Source organism: Pelophylax lessonae (assembly GCF_965119305.1).
Source record: "Pelophylax lessonae genome assembly, chromosome: 6".
NCBI classification, from domain to species: Eukaryota; Metazoa; Chordata; class Amphibia; order Anura; family Ranidae; genus Pelophylax; species Pelophylax lessonae.
In genome coordinates, this window is record NC_138773.1 from 71,418,332 (window position 1) to 71,445,260 (window position 26,929).

The window sequence follows — 26,929 nt, forward strand, 5'->3', positions numbered from 1 at the left end:
TTTCTCCTGGGGAAGAACCCTGTTGTAAACTAAAGCTAGGACTAAACACAGATATTTCAAACGATTGAGTCAATATAAATTGATAAATAAATATTAATGAAGTACATCTGGAGGCAGGGCTGCAGCAAGCATACTGAGGTGTCAGAACTCCTCTTCTACCAGTCTATATTGAGATTGCATCATCTGGTTTACTCAGCGTAGTGAAAATGCAAGTATGCGCTTTGAAACTAGTGCAGTTCTGCAGCACATATACAAGTGTATTTGGTTTTAATGTTCAATAAACACCATTGGAGTTGTCGTATTCTTTTGGCATGGTTACGAGTGGAAGATAAGAATCTCCAAGATAAGAACTGAGGATTATTACATGTAAGTGCCCTAGAACTTTCTATAATAAAGAGGTCATTATGCTTTGTTGATGTCTCTGTTTGTACAAGGTGTCACACAGATAGCAGTTTTGGATCACATTGTGGTGAAGAATCATGATAATTTAGAAGAATATACAAAGTTTCTTTGTTGCACAGAGATGAAGCATGTCAAGCAAACACAGAGACTTGGGGCTCTTATCTTATCTTATTTACACATTTCTAACATTCTCTTTGACTTGGTTACTTGCTTTTTCAGTGATATAGAGATTGTTATTGCTTTATTGACACAGTCACTCTACAGATTGATTGCACATTATTCATATTTTTTTTTTTTCAGGTGTCTTTTGACGCGTATTTGTTGCAGCTGCACTCAGTTTACTACTAGGCCTCATGCACGTATCCCCCGTTCACACCAGTGTGACGTCATGCAAATGGACAGTTCCAAATTGCATGACAAGTTGCACCCTATTGTTGGCAATGGAACTGTTCCAAACGGTACAACTCACAGACTTTGTGGTGCTGCGCCGATTTGAAAAAAAAGGTTCCTGCACTATTTTTTCGATTTTAGGTGCGACTTGCATAGACATCTCTGCATGAAGTCGCACAGATGTCAGGCAAGTCACACCTGAAATCGCATTGACCTGCAGCTTTGAAATCGTGCTACAAGCAGTGGCGGCCGGTTCGTTAGGGGCGCAGGGGCGCCCCCCCCCCCATAAATGCATCCGGCCCCCTAATCTACATGCAGGGGCGCCGGATGCATGGAGTTCAATGGGGATTTTTTTTTTTTCATCACCCGATTAGAGCCAGAGGCTCTAATAGGGCGATGCAAAGGGTGGACCCGGGGCGCAGAGCAGTGTGTCCCGAGCCCATCCATTGTGTGACAATAGAGAATGAAAATTCGCTATTGTCACACCGATCCTCCTCCTGGCCAATCAGGAAGCACGTCCGATACGCGCTTCCTGATTGGCCGCAAGGCAAACCCCATGCCATTGGCCGAGGAGGAGGCGGGACCGAAAGGACTGGAGGAGACGCGCCGGGACTGAGGAGAAGAAGCCGTTCAGGGGACTGAGGAGAAGCCGATCGCCGCCGCTGCTGCTCCAGGTAAGTAAGGGGGCACGCACACTGATATCTGCATTGGGGGCATGTATGCTGGTAAATGCATTGGGGGCACGCACGCTGATCTCTGCATTGGGGGCATGTATGCTGGTCACTACATTGGGGGCACGCACGCTGATCTCTGCATTGGGGGCATGTATGCTGGTCACTACATTGGGGGCATGTATGCTGGTCACTACATTGGGGGCACGCATGCTGATCTCTGCATTGGGGGCATGTATGCTGGTCACTACATTGGGGGCAAGCATGCTGATCTCTGCATTGGGGGCATGTATGCTGGTCACTACATTGGGGGCACGTATGCTGGTCACTGCATTGGGGGCATGTATGCTGGTCACTACATTGGGGGCACACATGCTGATCTCTGCATTGGGGGCATGTATGCTGGTCACTACATTGGGGGCAAGCACGCTGATCTCTGCATTGGGGGCATGTATGCTGGTCACTACATTGGGGGCACGTATGCTGGTCACTGCATTGGGGGCATGTATGCTGGTCACTACATTGGGGGCACGTATGCTGGTCACTGCATTGGAGGCATGTATGCTGGTCACTACATTGGGGGTACGCACGCTGATCTCTGCATTGGGGGCATGTATGCTGGTCACTACATTGGGGGCACGCACGCTGATCTCTGCATTGGGGGCATGTATGCTGGTCACTACATTGGGGGCACGCACGCTGATCTCTGCATTGGGGACATGTATGCTGGTCACTACATTGGGGGCACGCACGCTGATCTCTGCATTGGGGGCATGTATGCTGGTCACTACATTGGGGGCACGCACGCTGATCTCTGCATTGGGGGCATGTATGCTGGTCACTACCATTGGGGGCATGTATGCTGGTCACTACATTGGGGGCATGTATGCTGGTCACTACATTGGGGGCACGTATGCTGGTCACTGCATTGGGGGCACGTATGCTGGTCACTGCATTGGGGGCATGTATGCTGGTCACTAACTACATTGGGGGCATGTTTGCTGGTCACTACATTGGGGGCACGTATGCTGGTCACTGCATTGGGGGCATGTATGCTGGTATCTACATTGGGGGCATGTATGCTGGTCACTACATTGGGGGCATGTATGATGGTTACTGCATTGAAGGGGGCACGCACGCTGGTCACTGCATTGGGGGCATGTATGCTGGTCACTGAATTGGGGGCATGTATGCTGGTCACTGTACTGGGGGCATGTACGCTGGTCACTGCATTGGGGGCATGTACGCTGGTCACTGCATTGGGGGTATGTACGCTGATCTCTGCATTGGGGGAATGGATTGCTGGTCACTGCATTGAAGGGGGCATGTACGCTGGTCACTGCATTGAAGGGGGCATGTACACTGGTCACTGCATTGAAAGGGGGCACGCTGGTCACTGTGCATTGAAAGGGGGCACGCTGGTCTCTCTGCATTGAAAGGGGGCACACTATACCTTAATTACTGAAGGCCCCTTTCACACTTTTTCGACCTCAAAGTCACGCAATTTTTACAGCGTTTTTTGCCGCAAAGCAATGCCTATTACATTTTTCTGTTTGCGCCCCCCCAAAAAATTTTGAGCACCAGCCGCCACTGGCTACAAGTGAAGTAGCATGATTTCAAAGTCGCATCCAGCGTTTTTTTTTTACAAAGCCCCTGAACTCAACTTAATGTGTCCATGCACACATACCTATAGGCATTTACCAGAGTTTAGGAGCAGTCAAAGCTCCTCTCCTGAAAGCAGAAGAATCACGGTCAGGAGAGGAGCTTTTGGAAATAAAAAAAGCCAAACGTGCCTAAACATGACTAAGCGTGTTTAGCAGTTTAAACAAATGGCAACCACCACAACCTATAAATGACCTTTGCATTTTCTTTGCAGCAAGGAGCACATGGAAGGGCGATGTATGTCAAGAAACAACAAACAAAAATGACCAACCCAGTCAATTGTCCTTGTCTAACAGTTCACATTAAAAGGGATTTCATTTGCACATACTGTACTTGTAAACACATGCGTAAGCTGCAGCGGCCCCCAGTGTACTGCAATCCTAACTCTATCATTTTAATAGTCTCCTGAGTTGGAGCACATATATAATAATAGATAGATTAACCACTTGCCGCCAAATCACATACCTTTATGTCATTTGACTACAAGTGGTTGTACTGGGGTGATTTCATCCACTCTCAGATATGGTACACCGGAAAAGGGCAGAGGAGGAATTTGGGGTCCTATAGACCCCAGATCCCTCCATAAAGAGTACCTGTCACTGCCTATTACTGTCACAATGAATGTTTACATTCTTTGTGACAGCAATATAAGTGATCAAAAAAAGAAATTAAAGCAACAGTGTAAAAATAAAAAAAAAATATATAAATGAATAATTTAAAAAAATTAATAAAAAGAATTTAAAGTGCCCCCATCTCAAACCGCGATCATCCCACACATGTGAGGTATCACCGCGAACGTCAGATCATAGGCAGTAATTCTAGCACCAGACTTGCTCTGTACATCTAAAGTGGTAACCTGTAAAGGCTTTTAAACCCTGAATAGTAACATTTACGTCATTTGTCGCCGTTGTGCGGGCATGTACAATTTTAAAGCGTGAGCTGTTTGGTATCTTTTTACTCGGCGTGACATCATCTTTTATATTGTACAAAAAATTGGGTTAAGTATTGTGTTTTTTTTCCATTAACCACTTTAAGACCGGATGATTTTTTCCCCTTAATGACAAGGACCTATTTTGCGATTCGACAACTATTTTCAGTTTCAGTTTTCTAGACAACTGCTTAGAAGATCCCATGGTGCTGATTGTTGGGGCAAGGTCAGATGAGTCTGGGCATTTAAAACCTTTGAGATTGACATCACCTGGTCTTCCCAGACGATGATTGAGAACAATCCATGACACTGGCAGGTCTCAGCCTTGCAAAGGGGGCAGTGCATGCTATAAATTCTGCAGGGTGCCCAAACTTTTGCAGACGACGTTTTTTTGTTTTCTGTAATTTTGAAAGTGTCAATGATGGAAATAAAATCTAACTTTTGTTGACATATTATAAGAATGTCTAATCTGTAATTTGATGCCTTTTGGAGATTTTTCCATCTTTCCTTGCCTTCTTTATGCACATTAATACAAATTTTTACCTGGGGTGACCAAACTTTCGATCACCACTCTATATTGTCAAAAGTATTGGGACGCCTGCCTTTACAGTCACATAAACTTTAATTGCATCCCAGTCTTAGTCCGTAGGGTTCAATATTGAGTTGGCCCACCCTTTGCAGCTATACCAGCTTCAACTCTTCTGGGAAGGCTGTCCACAAGGTTTAGGAGTGTGTCTATGGGAATGTTTGACCGTTCTTCCAAAAGTGCACTTGTGAGGTTGGGCACTGATGTTGGTAGAAAAGGCCTGACTCACAGTCTTCGCTGTAATTAATCCCAAAGATGTTCTCTGGGGGTGAGGCCAGGACTCTGTGCAGGCTACTCTAATTCCTCCACCCCAAACTCGTTCATCCATGTCTTTATGGAACTTAAATGGGATGTCATTAAAATTCATGTGCGGGTAAAGGCAGGTGTCCCAATACTTTTGATGATATGATGTACACATGTTAGCTGCAGCGGCCACCTTATGGCACCCCAGTGTACTGCAGTCCTAATTTTCTGAATTGGAGCACATATACTGTATAATAATAGATAGGTTAAGGGCAGTAATGCCTGGAGGGAGCCCACCCCTCCTTAAAGATACATGAGTGCACTGAACACCCACCAATAGCACGATGGCAGTGAAGTTATCCAGTGTGTCCCCTCACCAGTGTTTAGCACTTCAGCATTTATTTGTTTAAATAGCCAGAATAAATTACAGTTCTGGCCAATGAAATAAATTAACTTCCAAACACCAAATGCTGCTTAACTCTGCTGAACTTCCCTAAACTGGTTTGAAAAAATGCAGCTTTGAGTTTTTTTACGCTGATTTTCCCTGTTAGGAGAAATAGCGTTTATAATAAACCAGTGTGCATAAAGCCTTATAGGTATTTATTTTGATTTAATTTAGAGTAGTGCAAATTTACATTTTTTCACATTATAAGCAACAAATTAGTTCCAGAGCTGATTTCTGAAAGTTCAGGACCTCATACTCTTCAAGATCTGGCCCAGAACCCATGTCGACTGTTCCATTAGCAGGAGGTTGCCTATATATCCCACAATAGGAATTCCCTAAATGCTAGCATAGGGTTCAGAGTCCTTGGTGAGTGACCAGGGTGCAGAAGATAGGCCAAATGGCAGGGTTACAAACTAGAACTGCTCATGGCAAAGCAAAGGAATCATTCATGTACTGGAAAAATGGAGAGGTGCAGGCATGTGTTCTTGATGTCAACAAAAGCCAGAAAGTCTTCCTGATGAAGGGAGTCTTTGGCAGACCTGTCGATTTAATGGTGACATTTTGGGCCCAAACAAAGACATTTTGGGATTTAATATCCCATTTGGTTCGGGAACCGTTAAAAGGCTAGAGTAGACCTCATGGATCTGTTCTGCCACAAGGAATGGGAGCAATGGTGCCCTGCTCCAGAAAACCTGCTAGGGCTACATGATCTGCTAATCGGTGTGGTGAAACAGGCAGGCTGGACGTAATGAACTGGGAGGGAGATGAGGGGTAAAAATCGAACTTGTAGCCCCTGGAAACTACCTTCCATACCCCAACATTTGAAATGCAAAGAGTCCAAAAGAGTCCAAAAAGCTAACAGGTTACTCTCCATTTTGGAAAATGGGGTGCGCCCCCCACACTGAGCAACACATACAGTATCTGAGAGTTTGGAGGACTTAAAGTCCAATATTTGAAGGTGGACTGGGTGCCAGACTTGGATGTGTACCTGGAGTTTGAGGCTGTGGAGTAATGAAAAAAACTCTTCCTGGCTTCCATTGTGGGAAGATTCTTCCCAGACTTAGCCCTAGGCTTCTTTGCTGATGAAAATGGGTATTCTTACTACCAGTGGCATCCATGATGAGGACTGCTAGGCCAGCCCCAAAGAGGCATAGCCCTCAAACGTTAATGCTTTTTGCATGTGGGCTCTGCCACCCAACTCTTTTTTTTTTTTTTACAAACCAGTGAGTTTATTGAACAAAAAAAACAAATAGATGATGAACATCGTTTACAGAAATGAACACAGAAAATCAACAAGTGTCAACTAGGACCATGCATATAAATACAATCAAAACAATGCGCGTCATTAGGGCATAACATTTCGCATAACGAGCACATAACATACAAAGGAGGAACATCCACCTGCGGGGATCACAACCATTAACAGGGGGTGTCTCAGCTCCCAGTATCCGGACTCTGGACCCACCTATCCCATATCTTGGTGAATTTAGCTGGATTTCCCCTGTTTTTGTACATAAGTTTATGGTACGGTAGGACATTATTGATCTCAGCCTTCCATGCACCAAATGTGGATGGGGAATCACGCATCCACCGTCGGGCAATTAACTTCCGGGCTATAAACAGTGTGGTCTGCAGGAGAATAAGTAGGCTTTTGTCAATGTCCTCATCTGGGTATATACCCAGTAGGCATTGTTTGGGGACCAGCTGTACCGGGGAGCCCATTTTGTCATGAAGGAATGTAACAATTTGTTTCCAGTACCCCTGGAGCTGGGGACAACTCCAAAGGAGGTGGAAAAAGGTGCCCACAGCCGTCCGGCACATTGGGCAATTGGGTGACAGCTCAGGCCGGTATCTCTGTAGGCCGAGAGGGGTCAGATATGCTCGGTGTAGGATGAACAGTTGGGTGAGCCTGTCAGAAAGTCTAGGGGACACAGCTTTGCACGACCCCAGGGCGTCATCCCATTCATCGTCATCTATAGTACCTACATCTGCCTCCCAGGGGGTCTTAGCAGCATAGGCAATCACTGTGGAGCAGGGAGTGTGAAGTTCCGCATAGAGGATGGAGATCATGTGTTGGGGGTCGGTACTCTTGAGGAATTCAATCATGGAGGGGGTCTCCAGAGGAGAGAGAGGGGCTGGGAACTGGGCTCTAAATGCATGTCTGATCTGGCAGTAACGGAAGAGCATAGAGGCCGGAAGATCATTGGTGGAACTCAGGTCTATGAACGTGCGCAGAGTCGTCCCTTGCAGTAAGTGTGAAAGAAAGTGAATCCCTTTACTACACCAGAGCTCAGGGTCCGGCACGGACTCGAACTCTGCCAGGGCCGCGTTATGCCACAGGGGAGTATGAGTGTGGAGGGCAGGGTACTGCATCTTAGTCATGACAACCTCCCAGATCCTACTATAATGGTACAGCAATCTCAGAGCCTCGCACCCCCCGAAAGACAACAGTCAGTGGGTCGCCACCCAACTCTTTAACCAAAGAATCCTCCTCATGTTTACTGATAAGCGTCTCATATGGAGATAGAGCAGGAGACCTCCAATAACTCATCAATGCTGTAATTTAAAGCTCCAGGCCTTCGTTTCAAACACTCCATACCACATGATAATGATCAGATCCCTTCCATAAGCCTTAAAACAGTCAGCTTTGGCTTTGCAGTTCAAATTTACAGCTAAGACAGGTTTTAAGCAGGACCCGCTAGAGAAAACTGAGCTCTAGAAAGGGCCTCTACCCACTTGTTGATGGGATCCTTAAAGACAGGTATATCCTCGAGTGAAACGGCAGATGCCTTTTTAAGACTGGACGCTGCTGGACAGTGGGCAGTTCACTTTTTAACAAAATCCTCCTCAAACGGGAAGAAAGCTGATAGATACAAAGAAGCTACAAACATCTTGTCAGAGTATTTCCTGTATCCATATTGCAAACTGAGAACAGCAGGTCCTGCAGAGCCCTAAAGTAACCCAGAAAGGGGACAGCACTGGTAAAGGCTCCGGTCTGCTCTTAAAGTTTTAAAGTAGTGCGTATCACATCGATAAGAGCCAAAAAGTCTCCTTTTTGTTTTGGAGTAATGGTAGAACACTGCAGATTGTCCTTCAGGAACAGGAAAGACTCAGCATCAGACAGAATCTTAGTGGCTGAGGCTTTGTGGTTGCTAAGACCAGGAAGATCAGATATTGATTATGCAGGGGAAGACGTAGGAGCATACTTATGGACCCTGTGGTCGGAGTCAACAATCATTAGTGCTATTTGGCCCTTAAAATCCTACATAACAGCAGCACAATTCTTTATGAATAGGGCAGAGGTGGCAGTCACACCTCATGGAGCTAGGAAGACTCTGAAGATGGTATATATTCTAGGACACATTCCAGGCCGTCAGTGGCATTCACCTCAGGAGGTATTCTACCGACAGCCCTTGAATCATTAGTGGATAGTGAGATGGAGGCACCTGGTACAGCAAGACTGGACCCCTTGTATCTAGAATCAGACATACTTCACATCAAGGCAGAAGGCAACGTTGCTCAGGGTATGAGGCAAGACCTCAGGTACTCACAAACTCAGCTGCTTGGATAGCAGGTGTAGAATTAGATGGCCAAAGGTAACCAAGTCACTGTAGGCAAGTTTTAGAAACCGATCGCAGACTGGAGTTGCACGTGGCTCTTGTAAGCAGGAGCAGCAGAGGCAAATTGCTTTTTAACTTCTAAACGGTGGGAGAGAGATCACTCTTGTGACATTCCACCCAGCAGATGACATCAGCGCCTAATCTCTCACTGTTAACCCCAAGGTTGGATTGCCAGCGTGCTGGAAATTTAAAGGTGTTTAGTGGTTCTACTAATGAGGTAGCTCCCCTTGCTCAGCCCAGATGCTACTCACAAAGTGGTTCTCCAGAGACCAATTCGAGAGCTGAGGCTGTGAATCTGAAAAGCACTCTATGGCTTTCACCACCAGCACATGAAAGTCTGGAGTGCCGCAATGTGTCCAGATCACATTCCAGTCTAGTCCTGCCTGTCCAATTCAACGGGTTCTGGGTACAGCACTCCCAAGTCAGGTTTGGGAATGGCCAATCCAGATAGCTGCATATAGAGGCCAGCTCAGCAGCAATATAACAGGAACCTTGATTGAAGCAAAAAGTAGCTAGAAAAAAAATGTTAGACATTGCTGGGAGTAGGAGAGGTTACCCTGAGATGGCCTATCGGTATTTTGTTTACCAATGTCCAATTCTCCTGTAGGTGGCAGTATAACTCGACATCCTCTGAAGTCCTGTGTCCCTCAATGGACAAGTAAGAAATTTATTTTTTTCTAGTAAATATGAATATTATGTACTCATATACAACCAGTAGGTGGAACTTTATACTGCTACAATTGGGAGTGATCTGAGAAAAGAAAATCATCTAACTCAAAAACTCTAGGTTACCACGTTGGTGGTAGTTTACAATGCTACTCAACATGGACTATAGGAATTAAAATGGAATCCCTGTAGCAAACATTTATCAGAGTGGGTATAAACCCAAACCAGATGACATTTAGTTTTGTTAAGTACATGTTGTACAGTGTATCATAAACTATTGCCAAGTCTTTTAGTCCCATTTTTGCCTTTTATATTACACATATATTCATGAAGATAATATAAGATAATAAGACAGAATAAATAAATAATGTGTTTGTATAGTGTAATGTGCATTTATATTACATTTCTGTAATAGAGTCAGGCTGATAGAGAGACTGGCAGCCCCCTGTGTCAAGATTTCATTATATTGCACACTGCTGTCATTCTAAACCTGAACATTCTTACAGCAGAGTAGAGCACAGGGATGGACTCAATGAACTGCTGCTCGTCCATTGTCCGATCACATGCTGGGGGAGGAGAGGTGACTGTGGAAGCAGAACTTCGGAAGTCTTTTTTTCCAGATGTCCCACCAGATGGGTGTGCACTACTATCACAGTTTCAGGGATAAAATAGAGCTGAGCTGTTTACATGGATATACATATACCTTAGAAATATAATTATGAACCTGTGATTTAAATGTAGCACCGTCCTAGGTAGGGGCTAGAAGAGAGTATAGTTTTTGGGTCTTTCTGCTTCCCAGGAAGATTGCCAGGTAAAATTATAGTGTTATCTGCCTACCAGGGAGCAGGATCTATTTTTCTGCTCATGGTACAGCTCAGCTTGTCTGAATGTTTTACACTGGTCCATTAGGCAGGCATATTGGACAGTGGGAGGAAACCTGACAAGTGAGGGCACAGGCATTGTTACAGCCCTGGGGATTGGCAGAGGAATGTGCCTCGCCTGCATGCTGGGCGACTGTATAAATGCCAAGGGCACATGTGCTTGGGGTCTTCGGCTGGAGAGCGGGGTCCCAGAGGGAGGGGACGGCTGCCCCTCCTCTGTGGAAGTTGCCACATGGCCTCGGGTAGTTGACCTGAGGTCCTAAAGTCAAGGAGAAGCTGAACCCAGAGCTGACTGGAAGGGAGACACTGGATCTAAAGTGAGTACAGATCTGTGTCATGGGGCCTGTTCTTTGAGGGCCACCAGTTGGAGTACTTTTCCATTCCCCCATCCAAGTTCCATGGACTGTTTATTGAGTAACGAGCAAATGGGAGTAAGGAGGGAAATGTGAAAAATCCCCAGCAACTGTCTGCAGGTAATCAGAGGGAGGCCTAAAAAGTCAACACACAGCAAGCCCTACGGGAACAATGCTACATAAAGAATCACCTGAGCTCTAAAGTGGACTTTTTTTCTTGCAGTCCCTGTTTAAAAAGTAAACTGTTATGTTGTATTTGTTGATGCACTACTGACAAACCGTGATTACTGGTCATCAAGGGGAAGCTCTGATACACGGAAGCAAAGCCCTGATTCTACGAACATGGTAAGGTGTTTTATTTAAAAAAATGTCATTTAAGAATGTTCATTTGATTTTCTACTTGTTAGTGGATTCAAATCAATGTCCCTTTGAGACTGCAGTGATAAGAAAATTCGAAGGAGCAGAATGGAATTTTTTTTTCTCAAACTTCTATCAGCAAATGTGGTTTTCATTCAGGAAAGTCCTTCACTTCAAAATCGATTGTAAAAAGCAGATGGTTTTTTGAGTACTTTCAAAGGACATTCATCATGTCATCGAATGTATTGATTAGCATTTTTGTACAAATATTTTTATGAACATCCTTTAGAAAATGTACTTGTGTATGGCCATCTTTATTCCTTGTCCTGTATTTGCCCTTTTTGGGCACATCTTCCACCATTTGGTTGCCTTTTCTTTTCCAATCATTTTTATTAAAGTTGTAAACAGCACATAACTAAATCTGGACAATACAGTAAAGAAAAGTACCAGTGCATAATGGTGTAAATAACATATGGCATTGATCACAAAAGTATCGGTAAAAGGTAAATTAGGCTGTAACCACATTCCCCAAGAACACTGATTATATCCTCCTTGAAGGGCTGCGCACCTGGGGGTTGCCTTCGTCTAAGGCAAGGAGTCATCCCAACCGTTGGTTAGCCATATTAGCTGGTCTTCGTTTTCGTATGTACAGTGGGGATGGAAAGTTTGGGCACCCCAGGTAAAAATTTGTATTAATGTGCATAAAGAAGCCAAGGAATGATGGAAAAATCTCCAAAAGGCATCAAATTACAGATTAGACATTCTTATAATATGTCAACAAAAGTTAGATTTTATTTCCATCATTTACACTTTCAATTTTACAGAAAACAAAAAAATGGCATCTGCAAAAGTTTGGGCACCCTGCAGAGTTAATATCTTTTACAGCCCCCTTTGGCAAGTATCACAGAATATAAACGCTTTTTGTAGCCAGCCAAGAGTTTTTCAATTCTTGTTTGAGGTATCTTTGCCCATTCTTCCTTACAAAAGTCTTCCAGTTCTTTGAGATTTCTGGGCTGTCTGTCACGCACTGCTCTTTTAAGGTCTATCCATAGATTTTCAATTATGTTGTGGTCAGGAGATTGTGAAGGCCATGGCAAAACCTTCAGTTTACGCCTCTTGATGTAATCCCCCGTGGATTTCGAGGTGTGTTTAGGATCATTATCCATTTGTAGAAGCCATCCTCTCTTTAAAGAGGTTGTAAACCCATATTACTTTTTTTTTTGCAACCTGTAAGAGAAAGACATAATGAGCTAGTATGCATCGCACACTAGCTCATTATGAAATACTTATCTTAGAACGTGCCCCCGCCGTGCCGCCCGCTCACCTGTATGACGGGCGACATGTCCAGTCGCCCGTCTTTCGGGATCGCGGCATCCGGCCATCTGATTGGCCGGAGCCGCGGTGACGTCACTCCTGCGTACGTGCGCGGGAGCCGACAGTCACGGCACGGGGCTCTGAAGAAACGGCACCAGCGGCCATTCCTTCAGAGCGCATGTGCCAGTGACGTCACTGGCTGCATGTAAGGTAAATATCTCCTAAACGGTACATGTTTAGGAGATATTTACAGTACCTATAGGTAAGCCTTATCATAGGCTTACCTATAGGTAAAAGTGTCAAAGGAGGGTTTACTTCCTCTTTAACTTTAGCTTTTTCACAGATGGCGTTAAGTTACCATCCAAAATTTGCTGAAATTTTATTGAATCCATTTTTCCTTCTACTCGTGAGATGTTCCCTGTGCCACTGGCTGCAATACAACCCCAAAGCATGATTGATCCACCCCCATGCTTAACAGTTGGACAGAGGTTCTTTTCATTAAATTCTGTGCCCCTTCTTCTCCAAACGTACCTTTGCTTATTTCGGCCAAAAAGTTAAATTTTAACCTCATCGGTCCACAGAACTTGTTTCCAAAATGCATCAGGCTTGTCTATATGTTCATTTGAAAGTTCAAACGCTGATTTTTGTGGTGAGGACGTAGAAGAGGTTTTCTTCTGACTCTTCCATGAAGACCATATTTGTACAAGTATCCCTTTATAGTGGAATAGTGTACCACAACTCCAGTGTCTGCCAGATCTTTCTGGGGGGATCGTGCAGTCAAACGTGGGTTTTGAATTGTTTTTCTCACAATCCTGCAAGCTGTTCTGTCTGATATTTTTCTTGATCTTCCAGATCTTGCTTTAACTTCCACTGTTCCTGATGACTGCCATGTCTTAATTACATTCCGAACAGAGGATATTGACATCTGAAAACGCTTTGCTATCTTCTTATAGCCTTCTCCAGCTTTGTGAGCGTCAACTATTTTCAGTTTCAGTTTTCTAGACAACTGCTTAGAAGATCCCATGGTGCTGATTGTTGGGGCAAGGTCAGATGAGTCTGGGCATTTAAAACCTTTGAGATTGACATCACCTGGTCTTCCCAGACGATGATTGAGAACAATCCATGACACTGGCAGGTCTCAGCCTTGCAAAGGGGGCCCAAACTTTTGCAGACGCCATTTTTTTGTTTACTGTAATTTTGAAAGTGTCAATGATGGAAATAAAATCTAACATTTGTTGACATATTATAAGAATGTCTAATCTGTAATTTGATGCCTTTTGGAGATTTTTCCATCTTTCCTTGGCTTCTTTATGCACATTAATACAAATTTTTACCTGGGGTCCCCAAACTTTCGATCCCCACTGTACAGCCCTCAAATAGGGAGTGGGACCCTTGGTGGCCAACCAGCAGTTGTACTGCTCTCCCCAAGCAATCCATTTGGTTGCTTTTTAAGAATAAATACCTCAATGGTGATCTCAGCATAGAAAAAAAGCTATTCAGTCGCAAGGATTGCATAAGGACTCGAGGACATACAATGCGATTAGAGGAGAAGCGTTTTGACCTCAGGCAAAGCAGGGGGTTCTTTACTGTTAGGGCTACAAGAGTGTGGAATTCTCTACCACAAGAGGAGGTTTCTTCCGGAAGTATGTCTACTTTCAAAAGACTCTTGGACGTACATCTCAAGGATCAGAACATTAAGGGGTATGAGAGATGATTACGGCCACGCGCGCCTACACAGGTTGAACTGGATGGACTATTGTCTTTATTCAACCTCAACTACTATGTAACTATGTAAAGGTGAAACATAAAACTGCACTAAGCACTGTTTGCACCAAAAGAAACAGATAAAGTATTACTATAATGATAGAATTTTTGTAGAGGAAGGTTGGGACTATTTTATATCAGCCTTTTAACCACCAAGTAGTATTTTTTTATTTTTATAGTGCCAAAACTTTCGTAGTGCTGTACAAAGTGATGACATCATTCTGGGATTACAACAATGACTTTAAAGCAAACATAGATACATCAAACCACAGGGATGAGTGCCCTGCCCAACCTTAAAATAAAAAAAGAGAAAGGAAGGACACATACAGTAGATAAGAGATATGTACTAGTGCTTATACAAAAAAAAAAAAAAAGTTCAGAAAATAAATGGTGACCCTAGATGACACAAAAAACAGATGAGGGCATTGTTAGAGGGAGTACTGTGATCTCTGAGAGGTAATAAATACATGTAATTGTAAGGGCTTGTTCACACATGCAGCAGGGACTGCTGTTTCCCTGAAAAGTGATCCATGTTTGGATCGCTTTCCAGTGGTGTTTGACAGGAGGTGAGGAGACGATATGTTGCCTCTTCACCACCCGTTTTTATCTCTATCATTGTCACACTACCATGTTGCAATTGCGCGCAATAGATTCTTCTATTCACACAAATAGAAGGTGGTGAATGGAAGAGTCCTCCTTTCCAGAACATTCTATTCTGACAGCTACATCTGCCACTGTCAGAGTACACTGATCAGTGGCTGCAGATCAAATGATCGACTTCTGTCAAGCAGGTGTTGTCAAAATGTGATCGACATTCGTCCAGGCCCTGGTGAACTGGTCAAATTTCAATCAGCGTATGGCCAGCCTTAGTATTTATGTAAATTAACTTTGCTGGGGAACTCTTCGTTTGCATTCAAGATTAGCTTGCTCTTATGTATGCATTTCAATGCAAAGGCAAACCGATCTTAACAGGAGCTGCTTTGTTCAAAGAAAGGCAACTCAAAGCAGGCCATCCACACTACAACATGGGAATCTGCAAACAAATCTTCAAAGCATGCTTCAAACACACCCCACAGAAGGGGAAACATGATACCTTAGGCAGGCCATAGATTATATAATTTATTTATTTCCACCATGGGTGGAAATTTTCTTGATATCCCTAAGAAGAGCTTGTGGAACCCAGATTGCTTCAGGGAGGTTGGGAGACTACTTGTCCAGCTTCCCCAGTTCCTCCTATGTGTAAGTCACCCTGTGTCTATTAGGGGCACAGGGTGACCAAGAACCCCAGTCGGGTCTGCACTAATCAGACTCGCTGTACAACCACACTGGACTCTCGTGTTACCCCGGTTATCCTCGGTTCCATATGTGTGGTTTGTGTTGAAAGAGTGAAGGGCCTCTTTCACTTGGGACAATGATATTTCTGAAAGGTGTCCCTCAGGAAATATATGAAGATATATTGCAGATTGCTAGGATATTGCAAAAGTGCTTCAGACCCTTGCTAATGGGGTGGGGTTTGTTATTGTTGAATACCTGCATCCCATTGTTCTGTTGTTCCTGTCTGCCTTGAGTAAGCTTATTATGGGATGTGTATGTTTGTGTGGATTGACAAAGGGAGAGGGGTTGTCCCAGAAGTGTTTATCTCCTTGTGCTTTGTGTTTGAATAAACAGTTTTGATTTTGGTTTGACTCGAAAACTTGTACTGTCAAGTTCTTGGGGTAACTATAGCCAGATTCATGGATCCCGTGTTCCAGAGCTTAGGAAGCAGGTTCTTGGCGGAGATACCCAGTCGCGGTGTCCTGACTTTTCCGTCACACCCACTTCTAAACAGCCAAGCAAGTAGCATTTTCATCCATTGACAAGTAATAGTCTTTGAGCTTTATTTTGTGTTTTTTTAAGGGTAATAACTTGGATGGGAAATAGGAATTATGGGATGCCTAACTTAAACCAGGGACAACTTCCACCCTATGTGCAACCCGGGTTGATTATTTTTCTTCTTTCTGCAGCACTCTGATTCCACTCCCAACTGTCTGACAGTCTCTAAGTGAGAAGATGCAACAGCCCCTTAAGGACTAGGAACTCTCAGTCCCTTTAGAAAGTAGCACAAAGCTGCAATCTGGAGTATCTTCAACTCTGTTGTAGACAATGGTCCCAGCTCTATTAACTGCAGGAAATGCCAGACCCACCTGGCTGCTTCTTCACCAGTCTACCCAACTGCTTCTTCACCAGTCTACCCAACTGAATTTTCACCAATCTACCCGACTGACTATCCAGAGATCTCCCAGGGCAAGGTTAGGGAAAAGATTTAATCACACCGCTATCTTCCAGAGAGACCTGCTATGTGTGACAGTCTCTCCCCCTGTAGGTCCCTGACTGTGGGGTAGTACTGACACTGTTCTTGCTCCCATTGCCTCTCAGGAAAGACTCCTTTCAAACTGCTCCTTGTTGTCAGAATCCTCCCAGGCCAGCCCGAGACAACCCCCCTCGACTAGGGGGTGCACCTCAAGGGCCACCGACAGTCCCCTCAGCACTCTATCTCCATCTTCCACCCAACTACCCTGCCAGCATGACTTATCCATACTTAAGGCCTGGCCTGACCACCCTGCCAGGCCCACCACCTGAGGATCCACCAAACTCCCCTGAGTATGCAGAACAACCCTCCAAGCTTCTTCTCTCTAGTTTCCAGAACATTCTCCAACTTTCCAGAACCAGAGGGAGGCACCAGAGAGCTGCCTGCATGAGTCATCCGGCCCTGAACTCCAGTATACCCTGACCCAGGTTTCATGACTCAGATTTCGCCTGAGTCAGACTGTGTTTTGCCTAGTCTAACACTAGTAGCACACTAGAGGGTGCTACAGTTATAAGCTTTTAATTTGTGTAAAATGCACACGCTCTCGGCACCCGCAGATACCCAGCAGACATGTGGGGGTTCCATTCATTCTAAATGGAACCCCCATGCATCTGAAAATGCAGCAGGTTTTCAGGTGTGCATGAAACTGCTTTACGAAAAGGCACCCCGCAGTTTCAGTGTGGCTTCAGTTTTGAAAACGAGCAGGGAACTTTGTCCTGTGCTTTCCGCAGGTACAGCAGTCCATTTAAATGAGTGGGCTGTTTTGCCTGCACAAACGTGGAACACAGGAAATGCTTCGATCTGAACCTAGTCTTACCGCGGATGAGTCGCAGTTTGCAGGTGTTCAGGAGGCGATACTTTGGCCTCCAAAGTTTTTTATATCACCCCTGTAAACTCATCCTTACTAACCCTGGCTGATTTTAATAAGACACAGAAATACACAAGCAGAATATTCTATGCCTTATGATGTAAGTCACATTGTAGAGTCTGAAATCATGGTTATACACTTGCTAATTAAAATGTTGAAAATACATTTAAAACTGAATTCCAGACACGAATAATGCAGATCTGTAATCATTGATACATCATTTAATGCATTTTATTAAAAATATAAGCAGTGCAAGTACCTGAATCTGACCTGGTATCAGCTTTTTGCATCCCTCTTAAGGGCTTAAATGTGAGAATAAGTAGCGCAAGGAACCAATCCATTGGCTGACAAGAAGCATGCTGTTAGAGAAAGAAAGCAGAGTAACAGAGAGTTCAGCTTATTGCTGTGCTGCTTTTTCTTTCATTGTTCAGTCACAAGGGTCCATGACAACCTGGGCTCAGAGGAAGTGGGTTGAGTGATGGTGGCCATCAGACTGAGAACATCTAGTGGGTGACAGCTATAGATTAAAGGTTAATATTGCTGTAAAGCTGCTTTTGATTTTATCTTTTAACAGGCTATCAATTTGAATCTTTTTATTGGCTGATATCTGATTATTGAACTGTAGTTCTGCTTTAAAAACTAGGTGGGTGTGTAAGGGGGTGTTAGAGTTATTCCTAGATTGGCCACTGGATGGGATCTTCCCCATAGATAAATGGTGAGTTACATTAGAGAGTGGGAGGAGTCCAAACAGTCAAGAGGACAAGAGTGAGACTCTAGAGCAGGGTTCTTCAAACTATGGCCCTCCAGTTATTCAGGAACTACAATTCCCATCATGCCTAGTCATGTCTGTGAATGTCAGAGTTTTACAATGCCTCATGGGACGTGTAGTTCCGCAACCGCTGGAGGGCCATAGTTTGAGGATCCCTGCTCTAGAGCTAGCCCTCCTGGGATTTGATAGGGGCCCTTTCCAGTGGTTCCAGTGTCTGGTATTTCCCAACTGGGGAATACCTAGAAAGGTCCTATTGCCCTAGATGGGAGGGAGTTGGGAGCAGGACATAGATTGCCCAACCTGGGAAAGTGCTGACTACCACTATCATCATTGGAGAGAGGTTTTCTACCCTGACGTTGTACAAGTAAAGCTTTGAAAATGTATTGGACTTGCCTCTTCTTACTACCAATGATCTATCCTTTGAACTGGTACCTGGCTTAGCCGGGAAGCATTCTCTATAATAAATCGGGGAATTTTACCTAAAATGCCATAGCAAAAACTGTGCTGCCAAATAGTGAAATAACAGTGCGGTCCACATAATTTCTGAGTGGTTGTAAAGGAAATGTTTTTTTTTTAATAACCAACATGTCATACTTACCTGCTCTGTGCAATGGTTTTGCGCAGAGCAGCCCCAATCCTCCTCTTTTCGGGTCCCCCACTGGCACTTCTGGCTCCTCCCTCCTTCCGAGTGCCCCAATAGTAAGCCATTTGCTATGGGGACACACGCGTGGGCTCGATCCTGTCCATAGAGACACACACAGAGCAATTTGGTCCCACCCCTCGTTTCCTCCTCACAGGCTGTAATAGACAAAAGCAGGAACCAATGGCTCCTGCTGCTTCCTCCATGTCCAGTGAAGAGAGAGAGAGAGGAGCGAGCTGCTGCTCTCAGGCACAGCGCTGGATCGAGATTGGTAAGTGTAAGGGGTCGGGGAGCTGCACACAAACTCCTGTAGACTCCTCCTACAAGCTTTAACTGGACACTGATATAAGTCACAACACTGCTATATACTGCTGATGAGAAAAGGTATTTAGCAGTTTATATTTACTAAAATAATTGAATTTCCATGTTCTGTGTACTGTGGGAGACCAGATATAGTGACTGCAGGCTCCTGGGTTTAGGAACACTTTAAGAACCATTTTAACCACTTGCCGACTGCTCACAGTAATCCTACTGCGGCAGTACAGCTCTCCGGGGTCCAGCGACGTAGACCTACGTCGCTGGAGTTAATGTGATTCCGGCGGTGCGCGAACACTGCCGGAGCCCCGCTCCTGCTGTGTTTAGACACAGCGGAAGTCGGGCCGGTGGAGGAGAGGCGGCGATTGCCGTCTCCCTCCCCAGATCGTCGTGAAAACGGTGAGAAGACCCGCCTGCTTATGTAAACAAAGCAGGCGGATCTTCTCAGTGACAGACAGGAGGAGATCACAGGATTCAGCATACCTGAACCTGCGATCTCTGTGTCTGTCACAGAACCCCCTCCCCCCCCACACGTCAGTAAGTATGAGGCATACATTTAACCCCTTGATCACCAACAGTGTTAACCCCTTCCCTGCCAGTGTCATTATTACAGTAACAGTGCATATTTTTAGCACTGATTACTGTAGTATTGTCACTGGTCCCCCCAAAAGTATCAAAAATGTCAGTTAGGGGTCCGATATGTCCGCCGCAATGTCGCAGTCCCACCGCCATTCGCAGTCCAAAAATTTGCAGAGCACCACCATTACAAGTTAAAAAAAAAAAAAAACAATAAAAATGACATAAATCTTTCCTGTACTTAGTAAACGTGATAACTTTTGCGCAAACCAATTAAATACGCTTATTGCGATTTTGTTTACCAAAAATTATATAGCAAAAAACTAATTGGCCTAAAATGTTAAAAAATTTTGATTTTGAAATTTTTTTTGGAGAATGTCATATAGCAGAATGTGAAAAATATTGTTTTTTTTTCAAAATTTTCTTGTTTATAGAGCAAAAAATAAAAATCGCACAGGTGATCAAATACCACCAAAAGAAAGCTCTATTTGTGAGAAAAAAAAGGACGTTTGGGTACAGCGTCACATGACCGTGCAATTGTCCGTTAAAGTAACGCAGTGCTGAATCGCAAAATAGGGCCTGGTCATTAAGGGGGCAAATCTTTCCGGTCTTAAAGTGGTTAAAGAGGTTGTAAACCCCCGAGTACTGTTTGTACATATAGGTAGGCCCATAACAAGGCTTACCTATAGGTACTGTAAATACCTCCTAAACTTGCACCATTTAGGAGATATTTACATTGTGTGCAGCTCATGATGTCATCAGCGCATGCGCTCTGAAGAAACAGCCACCTGTGCCGTGACCGGCGGCTCCTGCGCGCATGCATGGGAGTGACGTCACGCGGTTTCGGATAATAGCACAGCAGGAGTCTGCAGACCCGGAAGGAAGATGGATGGGGCCTTCAACTGGGACGACACGGGCTTCCTTTGCAGGTAAGTGTCACATAATGTGCTAGCATGCGTTGCATACTAGTACATTATGCATTTAATTTGCACGTAACCATAAATATTTTTTTTCCCAGGCTTTACTTCCTCTAGGATAGCGGCTGATTTGCTTAGCAGGTACAGTTACTAAATGCAGTGCAGTGCAGGAATGGATTCCATTGTGGACTGAGAATGAGAATTTGGGAAATCCCTCAGTTTCCTTCTGCTGTACATCTAGTGAATTGGACCCATAAATAACCATCCTGTCATAATGGTACTGTTTATATCTCCAGCCCTAAAGTCTCACGCTGGGCCTCAGCTGTCCCCACTCTGACTCGGCACATGTGGAATGTTGGCCCCCAGGGGCCGGTTTGGGATTAATTCCTATGGTTTCTGCAGTAGTCTGTCCCATTACAAACAGTAACCATTGCACTACCAGACAGGAAGCTGAACTACGCGATTTCTAGCCGATAGCACAGGTGAATTATACTGCCTGGCAGGCTTTAGATACAATGCCAGAAGATAATTCAAAGGGAAAGGCGAAAAGAATAAAATGAAGGCAGTAAGTTAAAATTTTTCAATTCATGGCAGAATCCTGCTTTAGATTATGCATTTTTTTTTTAACCAGTTAAAGTGGAAGTAAACTTCCATACATGATTTTTACACAGGACTTTTTTTCAGCAGTAACGCGGGGGAAGGCAATTCCGGCACCTCCAGCACTGACTGTATGCAATGGCAAGGGGTGCTGGAGTGTGCTGCAGGGCAGGGGAGGACTGGGCCAGGGGGCAGGGGGGCAATTGCCCCCTGGGCCACGCTGATGCCCTGTAAAAAGGCTTCCCTGCTTCTGCCACAGACATGCCTAAAGGATCCCTGGTGAAGAGAAGTAAAAAGTCCCCATCGCTGACCTACTAAGTGCGGGATAAAGACAAGGACAGAGCGCAGCCCTCCCCCACCAGCATGGATGGTGTAAACTGTGTCTGAGCAGAGGCCGGTTCCATGCCCCACTGGAGACTCTTCTCCTCCGCCAAGCCCTGACCAAGCTGTCCCAGCAAACCCAACCGCCCCCTGCTGGCCAGGTCTGGAACCCGGATTCAGCCGGTAAGTATAGAGTATCTGGAGCGGAGCTTCAGCTTGCAATAGGGATCATAAGGAATCACGGGAAGAGGGAGAGTGGCAGGGGGGCAGAGTCGCTGCACCATGGGTCTCTGGTTTGTACTTGCCCCCCTGGGCCGAAAGTTGCCAGTCTGCCCATGCTGCAGAGTCTATTACTACTGGCTGCTGGGGGATCTTTTCTAGCTGGAGGGGATCTATTTTTGCAGGGGGGGATTCTGTTGTTGCTGGGGGTGGGTCTTATATTGCTAGGGGGGTCAATAGTTGCCGGAAGAGATCTACTGTTGAGGGAGGGGTCTATTGTTGCTGGTTGTTGGTTCCTGCACCTATTGAAAAAGAAAGCCCTGCTTTTACATATAGATAAGCCTATGATAAGGCTTACCCAAAGGTAGTGTAAATATCTCCTAAACATGCACCGTTTAGGAGATATTTACATTACCTGCAGCCAGTGACATCACTGTCGCATGCGTTCTAAAGGAAAGGCCACCTGTGCGTTCCTTCAGAGCCCTGTGCCATAATCAGTGGCTTCCGTGCGCATGCCATCGTTGCTCCGCCCAGTCACAGAGCCAGAGTCCGCGAACCCGGAAGAATTACTTCTCATGTTGATCCAATAAGCCCATCCCCCACACAGTTGGAAAACACCCCCTAGGCTCACATTTAACCCTTTGATCGCCCCTGGGTTAACCCCCTTCCCTGCCAGTGTCATTAGTACAGTAACAGTGCATATTTTTAGCACTGATTACTGTAATAATGTCACTGGTCCCCCCAAAAGTGTCAAAAATGTCAGTTAGGGGTCCGATCTGTCCGCCGCAATGTCGCAGTCCTGCTAAAAGTCGCAGATCGCCGCCATTACTAGTAAAAAAAAAAAAAAAATTACATAAATCTTTCCCCTAGTTTGTAGACACAATAACTTTTGTGCAAATCAATCTGAACACGCTTTTTGGGATTTTTTTTTACCAAAAATATGTAGCAGAATGCATATTGGCCTAAAATGATGAAAAAATTAGATTTTTAATTTTTTGGGTGGGAAATGTTATATAGCAGAAAGTGAAAAAAAAAAAAAAAAAAATATATATATATATATATATATATATATATATATATTTTTTTTTTTAGAATTGTTGCTTTTTTTGTTTTTAGTGCAAAAAATAAAATCGCTCCTGAATAAAGCTCTATTTGTGTAAAAAAAAAAAAAGGTATCAATTTTATTTGGGTACAGCGTCACACGACCGAGCAATTGTTCATTAACCTTCCCCCATCCGCGCTACAGCCTATATACGGCTGCAGCGCGGACTCGAATTTTCAGGAGGCCGTTTTTAAACGGCCTCCCAGTGACACGCCCCCCGCGCGCTCCCGCGAGCGCGCTGCGGGGGAAATCTGTGTCGGCCGTGTCCCTCGGACACGGCCGATCACAGATCGTGGTGAATGGCCAATCACAGCGGCCATTCACCACGTGATCGGGCCGTCCAATGAGCGATGATCTCATATGTAAACATATGAGATCATCTCTCATCGCCGGCGCTCCTTCCTCACACGGAGCCTGCAGTGTGAGGAAGGAGGGGGAGCCTCACAGCGCCGGGGACACAGGAGAATGTAATCAGGGCACTGATCACCAGTGCCCTGATTACTAAAGGTAAAAACACACACACAGACAGTGCCCCCCCATCAGTGCCCCCCATCAATGCCCACAATCAGTGCCCATAGTGCTGCTAGTCAGTGCCCATCAGTGCCTGCTCATCTAAGCACTGATGAGCACTGACTGGCAGCACTATGGGCACTGAGTGTGGGCACTGATGGTGCTGCCCATCAGTGCCGCTCATCAGTGCCACCCGTCAGTGTCCAGTGCCATCCGCCAGTGCCCATCAGTGCCGCCTATCAGTGCCCATCAGTGCCGCCCGTCAGTGCCGCCTCTCAGTGCCGCCTCTCAGTGCCCAGCAGTCTCACCTCTCAGTGCCCAGCAGTGCCACCTCTCAGTGCCCAGCAGTGCCACCTCTCAGTGCTCATCAGTGCCACCTATCAGTGCTCATCAGTGCCGCCTCTCAGTGCCGCCTATCAGTGCTCATCAGTGCCGCCTATCAGTGCTCATCAGTGCCGCCTATCAGTGCCGCCTATCAGTGCTCATCAGTGCGGCATATTAGTACCTCCTCATCAGTGCCCATAAGTGCCACCTCATCAGTGCCCATAAGTGCCACCTCATCAGTGCCCATCAGTGCAGCCTATTAGTGCCCATCAGTGCCGCCTCATCAGCGCACATCAGTGAAGGAGAAAAATTTATTTTCAAAATTTACTCGCAGAAAATAAGAAAAACTTATTTTTTTTCCAAAATTTTCTGTCTTTTTTCTTTTTTTTTGTAAAAAATAAAAAACCCAGAGGTGATTAAATACCACCAAAAGAAAGCTCTATTTGTGTGAAAAAAATGATAAAAATTTCATATGGGTACAGTGTAGCATGACCGCGCAATTGTCATTCAAAGTGTGACAGCGCTGAAAGCTGAAAATTGGCCTGGATGGGCAGGGCGTTTAAGTGCACAGAAGGCAAGTGGTTAATATAACGCAGTGGTAAATGGTTTGTCTCATCTATGTAAACTGATACATCTGGAAGAGAGCAAACAAAAAAACAGACTTACTGACAGGATCACCAGATGAAAATAAAAGAAAGAAAATAAAACAAATGCAGCCATCACATTAGAATTAGTAAGCTTCAATATAATACATGTTTTGTTTTGAGTTTATACTGCTTTCAGCTTTAGCTATTGAAGACTATAAATAACACTCTTTTTCCAGCACGAGATAGATAAAAATGTGGTCAGGAGCCTAGAGCTCCACCTACTGGCTAGAAAAGTACAAACAATTTCATATTGATGTAGCACCGTACAAGGTAGGTGCTAGGTAAAAGCACAGTGGGCCTTGGCTGCCTAACAGCAGGGCCATGATTTTCAGCTGGGTTGTCATGTCTCCCACGTGTGGCTACTGAGAAGGGAGTCTTCCCACTGGCTCGATGAGAGGATTCTCATTGGGAAGTGGAGGAAAGCCAATCAGTGGCTCATTCAGGCCTGTATCTACCCCAGAAGGCAGATTCTGGGAGAGGATTCTGGGAGTGGGTATAGGTTTGAGTCCCAGGAGGGAGGGCACGGCTGTCTCTCCTCCTGTCAGAAGGATTGGGTGTCTCGGGTGGCTGCCTGAGAGTCCAGAGAGAGAGCTGAGCTGAGCTGAAGAGAGGATCCGGTGTGCCGAGGACCAGTGGAGATAAAGGGGTTCAGTTCCAGGAAAGCATGCCAAGTTCGTGAGTACTGTGAATTGCCACTGAGGGTCTGCCAGAAGTGTAGTATGGACCACGCCGGTGAAGGTCCCAGGGATCCAGAAGCCAGCTAGTGTCGGGGGGGGGTGCCTAGTGAGAGGACCCTGAAGTGTCAGAGGGGGGACCCTAGCGAGAGGACCATGAAGTGTTAGAGGGTGCGCCTAGCGAGAGGACCCTGAAGTGTTAGAGGGGGTGCCCAGCGAGAGGACCCTGAAGTGTCAGAGGGGGTGCCTAGTGAGAGGACCCTGAAGTGTCAGAGGGGGTGCCTAGCGAGAGGACCCTGAAGTGTTAGAGGGGGTGCCTAGCAAGAGGACCCTGAAGTGTCAGAGGGGGCGCCTAGGGAGAGGACCCTGAAGTGTTAGAGGAGATGCCTTGCGAGAGGACCCTGAAGTGTCAGAGGGGGTGCCTAGTGATAGGACCCTGAAGTGTTAGAAAAGGCGCCAGAGGTTGGGCCCTGAAGAGTTAAGTGTACAGTGTGAAGTGTGCAGTGTTAAGGGTTGCAGCAGCACAAGCAGTTACAAGGAGCTACCTCAGTCAGTGAAGGGCTGGAGGGAGCTGTTCACCAGACTTTTGAGCTAAACATAGTGTCAGGAGTCAAATGTCCTACTGTCCTTAGTATGTAGCCTTCATGGATAGGTTCTTTTACTTTACTACTAGGATTAAGTCCGCAATATCGCAAAAGCAATGAAAGATGCCACTGGCCATCAAAGCATTGGTAAAGCCAGTCACTGGTTTCAAGTATAAGAACCTATCAATGAAGGCTACATCCATGAAGGCTTCATACTAAGGCTACACACTTAAGCCCCGTACACACGTAGCGATCGTCGGCCAAACGATCGGCCGTCTTTTGTCCAGGGCTGTCGTGTCTGTTGAAAACTGCAAAAGACTGCACACGAATTTTGTCGGCCAACAACAGCCGACTGCAGAAGTGATGTCGTGATGGTTAACTTTTCTTGTCTTTTTTCTTTTCTGAGCATGCCCAGTCTTGCTAATCTGCTGTCTGTCGGCCGAAATCTGTACTGACTGGCGAACAATCGGCCGCTCTGGTGTCGACCAACAAAAATTTTAATGCCTGCACGACAGGTTCTGTTCGGCCGAAAAGTCGCTGTCGGAAGCATCATACTAACAAGCCTACAATCGGCCGATCGGTCATCGGCCGAATATTTACGGCCGACAATCGGTACGTGTGTACGGGGCTTAAGGCTACATACTAAGTAAGGACGGTATGTGATACCAAATTACATTGATACTTTGGGGAAACTTTTATACCCTGTAATGGGTGACATCCCCCTTTTCGATCTGGCTGTGAATTTTCACATGGAGAGTGACCTATGTATAAATGGCTACAATCCTTTATGAGATGGTTTTATATTGTCATGCTTTTGCATCTTTATACATACTGGTCCAGAGCAAAAGTGTAATGCACAAGTCCCTGTGTACAGCACATGGGCAATACATACCCCGTTCTAGCTGTATGCACTTGATCATTTTTTGTAGTGGTAGGTATAAGGGTTAGGCCCGATAAATATTTTTGTATTGTTTTGTGTGTTCCCCTTTTCTATATTTTCCTTCCTATGCATTCTGGTGAAGAATTCTATTACTACACACATGTTGTTTCCATCAGTGCTTTTTTTTATATGAATGTCTTCTAAGTTATTGCTTCTCTACTTCCACACCCGTCGGGGAGGCGTTTAGCTTGGGCACCGGGCCCCTCTTGTATTTTCATCTGAACCCTTCGGTGTTGGTTGGTCTAGGTGTAATGGGAATGCTATACTCTCCTAATGTAAACACTATGTCTGTGTACT